This window comes from Lates calcarifer, unplaced genomic scaffold (assembly GCF_001640805.2).
Source record: "Lates calcarifer isolate ASB-BC8 unplaced genomic scaffold, TLL_Latcal_v3 _unitig_882_quiver_1494, whole genome shotgun sequence".
In the NCBI taxonomy this organism is placed as follows: domain Eukaryota; kingdom Metazoa; phylum Chordata; class Actinopteri; family Centropomidae; genus Lates; species Lates calcarifer.
In genome coordinates, this window is record NW_026118066.1 from 23,073 (window position 1) to 29,072 (window position 6,000).

Below are 6,000 nucleotides of genomic sequence, written 5' to 3' on the forward strand. Positions count from 1 at the left end.
TGGGTGTCATTAGACAGATTACGTTCTCTTATCTCCAGCTACTATTGTCGTATAAAGTTTCTCTGCTGATGCACTTACATCTTAGCTGCCCTTCGCTCTGGTGTGCAAAGCGCCGGCCGCTGTGTTGTGAGGGTAAAGTTAATAACCCAGTGGAAACAGATAAATTACAGTCTGTCTGCAGCTCTGTCATCTCTGCTGACAAGTTAATGACTCAAGTGTTAGTTTTTAGGGCCCAAAGAAACTGATTGATTTTCTTAATAACAGCATAGAGGGGGCCATTTGCTGTAGGACGCCAAACGTCTTCACACAATCACATGGGAATTTAAGTCTGAGTTAGATATTGGGTTAAAACTGAACATACTGGGTTTAAGGTAACAAAAGAAAGATCTACAATCAATGTGAGGCAGAATTTAATTTTAAATATACTCACATTGTTGTTGTGTTAATAAATTTTCGCAATTTCAACAAAGTTCCTGATGTTAGACATTTGTCCAAATTTACAGAAATTTCATGAGAGAGAGTGTGTTTTGTGCAAGCCATTCTTCAATGAATAACATTAGTATTTAACAGGAAGACACACTCGCAGGAAAGCACAAAAACCGCAAGTCTCGCCACCTCTGGGTGACACCGCTTTGCCGTCCATTTTTTCAGGTACTTTCACATGTCTCCATTTCAAATCTGTCAACCATTAACGACAAATAATAACAAAGCAGCAAAAAGTTTATCCAGTACACAGACCTGTTGTGAAAGCAGCCTGTGCACTGGAGCGCAGCGAGGAACACGCACTGCCCATTATGCTTTCACACAGATCTGTGACACACAGGTTGAGCAACCAGATGGGACAGGGACCATCCGGGCCACCCCCCCACCGGGACAGTCTACCTGTTCCTGTAAGTATACCTGTCCGTCCACCTGCGGGAAGACCAAGCGCAGAGCAGCACTGCAATAGTTTTAGGGTGTACTAAACTAAAGAATAAGGATGGTGATTGTACATGTTTCTTTTTGTCAACAAATCTCATGAAAAGAAGTACGTTTCTTGTATTGTCTGTGTGTTTTATTCCTATGTGCCATGAAACTCCACTGTTGTCCAAAGAATGTTAGAAACACATGAAACAGCCAAACTGTTCCACTGGATGACATCCTCCTTTATCACAATGAATGCAGGCAGCGTAGTTCATTTTGAGTGAGTCCCACAAATACACTGTCCTGCTGCTGTAAAGATTCATTGGGCCTCGTGTGAGAACTAGTCGTATGAACAGATTTATTTCTGGAAAAGGCATGTATGAACGATGTCAAAGAATTTGCAGCACTCACCAGTTTTCTTTTTACTTATGAACAAAATGGTGGCCAAGACCTGTCGTTGAGAGTCCTCATTGGAATTAATACAGAGTTTAAATATGACACCAAATTTGGTATAACTAGAAAATGTTTTTAATTAAGGCAAACTTAATATTCTGTTTGCCATATTGTCATCATCATGGCTTGAGAGGTTTGGAAGATTTGGTCACAGCAGCTAATACATTTCAGTAGTTGATAGAAAATCCTTCCATGTTTTTATTCAGGTTGATGTCCAGTATCTTCTTATCTTTTCTTTTTCTACACCTGCTGTGCTCAGGGCCTCAGAAGAAATGAGCCAGCCCTACTCTGGCAGAACTAATTTTACTAGAAGGAGGTTACAAAATATTGACTCCTATGCAAATGTCTTGAGCCCAGGTGTCCAGTTTACTTCTTTAGATATGTTTATGCCACCCCCAGCAGCTGGAAATGGAGGCTAGACCAGTGAAGATATTAAACTGGTGCAAAGATTACAAGGTTAATCTAACAGCACCTACTCTGATATTATTTCACAGAACAGGAAAAACATTTTGTTTGTTTTGTGCCTTTTACTGATATCTTAATAATGGTGCACTGTTTGGTGAACTATATATTGTTTCTTCAACAGAAACTGGAAGTCAAATAAGTGAAATGACTGGTTACGTGTAAAACCAATCTAGGAAATCCTCACAGTAAAACAATAACAAGAGGGAGAAAGAAAGCGATTATACCTCTAGCGTACACTGAATTAAGATTGTTGTCTTTTTTCATTTTACTGAGTAATCCAGCGTCAGCCTGTTCTCTGTGTCACTGTAATACTTTCAACCAAGTGAGTACTGATGCTGGGTCAAGGTGTGCTTGGCTGCCTCCAGTGTCTTCACTGACCTGTCGTGACCTCTTGCTCCTCACCCCACAGCCTGGTCGGTGCACGGACTGGAACATTTGGAAAGCGAGTGAAATAAAAAGGGCAAGGGCTACATGCCGTGTGCGTGAGGTTCAGGATCCAGCGGCCATGTACCGTTCCACAGACTGAGCTGGACCTTAACCTCAACCTGACTTCACCAGTGGCTCATCTCTTCCTCTCAGAAACTGAAGGCGATTGTTTGTTGTTGGAAGACGTGTAAAATAAAAGTGAATTTTGTCCGCATTTTAAAACTGTTGACTTAAAGGAACTGCCTGACATTAAGTCGTTCTTATATTCTCATGGTCCTTTGTTCCCCAGATATGGCACAACATGGGAACAAAACATGACAAAGGACCCTGTGTTGCTACGGTTGTATGTTCCCCAGTTTTACGTGTGTGTTCCCAGGGTCCTATGTTCCCCAGCTCTGTATAGCTCATAATGAGAATCTGAAAAACGAGCCTTTTATTCTGGTAACAACAGGATAAAAATAGGTCTCGCACAGGCTTTTTTGTGATAACAAATCTGTGGCTCTAGCAAATACGAAACAAAGAAAGAAATTCTTTAGCTGACTCCTGGTTAGCACGCTACACTGCAGAGATTTTGTGTTCAGTCATGAAAACAATCAAGTGTGCAAAATCACCAATGACTATTGACGTCTAAGTTTAACTGATCGACATCTACAGCAATACTCTTGAACTTACTGAGCCTGACTCTGTCAGTTTAAGCTGCCGACTATGAATGATAGTCGCTCCCTATTTCAAGCCAATGTACCATCAAAATGATTTGGATAGAGCTGGGCATGCAGTGTCCTCTGTCTTTATGCTAAGCTAACAAGCTTCTGATTGTAACATCAAATTTAAAACTTCTTATCTGACTCAGAACATGAAAGCAAATAAGCACATTTCCCAAAATGTAAAACTATTTCTTCATAAGGAGGAAGTGGACAGTGTTGGCATGGGACTAACAAAAGATAAAATAAGAGAATAAACTTTTAAACCTAACCTAAAATAGGAACAATAGATTAATTTGGTGTGTGTCTTTTGTTAGTTTTAAAAGATAGTGATCTGTACAAGAAAAATATCTTGATGACTCAACTAGGAAGTGTCAGCAAGAAAATAAAAGATTAAAGAAAGAGTCTTATAGTCTAAAGATCCCTACTCCCAGTTGCCCTTCACACAAGACCTCATTAATCATGCAAAACCCCTGGCCATTTTATGATAATTGTCAGTCATAAATCCATCAATCCATACCATAGTGCTCAGACTTTTCCACAAGTGCTCTGATTGTGTCACAGTTTCTCTTCATCAGTTGGAGCAGCAGCTTTGATCTCTATCAGCTCAGTAAGATTTCATCACCACACCCATGAATCACAGGAGGATGGCTGAATTGTGGCACACAGACAGGGAGAGACCATTTTTTATTTGTAGTTGACTGATACCAGCAAGGGTAAGGAAGAGGAAAGTGATGGAGGACACTAGCGTCCACCCGCTCCTCCCAATTCATAAACATGACCTGTGGATGATCTTGCACCAGGGGAGCAAGCCCGGGGGAGGCCTACCAGTCAGTGACGGTGTGTGTTACGTGCAGCCACGGCGTTGGCCCTGTCAATATGCACTGCGGCAGGGTGTGTGTGTGTGTGTGTGTGTGTGTGTGACAGAGTGTTTCTTTGGGTTTGAATCAGACCCAAGACTTGAAAGTTTCTGAGCTGTGTTTGCTCTTCATGCGCGAGGTGTGTGTGTACAGTCGGGGATTGAGCTTTTCCTCCTCTCTTCTTTTGTTAGATCATGTCAGATCAGAGCAGCTTTGAGGTTTGGCTGTTAGTCACCGGCACTGCAAACTGGGCTCAGTGATGTTTGATTATGTCTTAACGTCTTTCATATGTGTAGTATTTTTTGTATTTTCCTTGGAATGACAAAGCAGCTGATAAGAAATACAGAACAGACACAATGGATTTGGGATTTTCCATCATGTGAAGCTTGTGTTTCTAATTTAATGTAAATACCGTGATGCAGCATTTTGTTCCTCAGGGCAGCATGACCACCTGAATCATGTACACCCCCCCCCCCTCCGCTTTCAGGCCCAACAGTCAACTCTCTGATACTCCCACACCTTTACTGTTACTGAGCCAAGCTGCCAAGACAGTTCTTCATGCATTCGTTATACAAAAAACACTCACTGTGTCCCCTAATAGCTCCCATTGTCTTCAGAAACAGAAAGGAGATATCTGAGGGCAAAGGTCATGAACCCTCTGCAGTTCAGCTTTAGGACTATTACAGCCAGCATCACCTGTGGAGCCTCTCAGGGCCATAACCAGGTCACCTATCTTCCAGCTCACCTCTGCACCCCACCCTTACACAGTTTCAAAACCATAGTCTTCACTGAAAATTCACACATTTCTGTGATTTTTTAGGCTTGGTCCCTTGAAATCAGAGTCTGGATTAGGTTGCTAGAGGATCTAGCTTCAGATCTCAATACAAGAATAAAAGTCTCCACAGCAGCAACAAGTGTTGCCAGACTGGACTAACATTAAAGGAGTCCAATCAGCTGAGAGCTGAGTCTATTGCCTCCTAATTAGTTGTAGTAAACTGAAATGACATTGGGTTTTGACCAACGTGTAAAAGTCTGTGGGCCCAGCAGGGTGGATTCAGTCAACCATCCACAGCCACAGCATGTTGCTGAGCTTCTGAACTCAGAGCCCGTCGGTCTTAATCCAGCCCTAACATGAGAGGAGGGGCTGATTTACTTTTTGAAAACAAAAAGTATCCAAAATGATCACAACAACACCTGAAATAGTTATACTGAAATGTTTTCATTACTGACACTGTGAATCAGGCTGTAAGAAGTATACAGGGCCAGTGGCAATGGATAACGCGTCTGACTACGGATCAGAAGATTCTAGGTTCGACTCCTGGCTGGCTCGACTTTTCACCAGTCTCATTGTATATTGTTTATACAATGACAAGAAAGACTATTTGACTTGATTCCCTCTCTGGGGTATCAAAGTTGAGTTGATATGCATCTTAATAATTAATTGGATCAAACATGGACATAACTCTCTGACAGTGTACAAAGAGAACATAACACTTATTGCTCTTCTTGGGATCATACAAATGCTGTGAAATATGTTGACTAGATAAACTGTATTGCACTAATATATAAAAATGTATCCCAGCTTTTCAGGTGACATCAAATCAAAGTCAATAACCACATCATATTGGTAGTGTTCTGATGTGTGTGTGTATATGTGTGCGAGTGTTTGTAGCTGATGATGATCTGCTGGTCGTCCTCCTCCTCCCAGCTGCTGCCGGTGCTGCTGCTTCTCTCTCTCCTGCTGCTCAATATTGACTCAGGGATCGAAGCAACAGCCACTTTGTCAAGTATACAGGAGGGCAGACCAGCTATCTCTATGGCATCAGGTGAAAACACAAAAAGGCCGGTCATCATATGTCAGAATGAAAAAAGACTCTACAATAACCCTGTGCAAGATTTTTAAATAATTAATAATTAAATTGCACCACTGAATCTCTTGAAGTTCTGACAGTAAATAATAAAAAAAAAAGGTTTCTTTTCAAACTATTAAATTCCACAGAAACTGTCTGTATGGTCTTTTAAAAATGAAGGTTTTACTATGAAACAAAGAGTAAAGGAGCTTGAGCAAATAAAATGCTGAGTATGCAAGGTTTCTCTGCAAGTGTTATATTTTAAATTTCATTAGATTTCAAATATCCATGCAAAAAACATGCAAAAAGCTTTCAGAAACAATTTTCTCGACCACTAACACA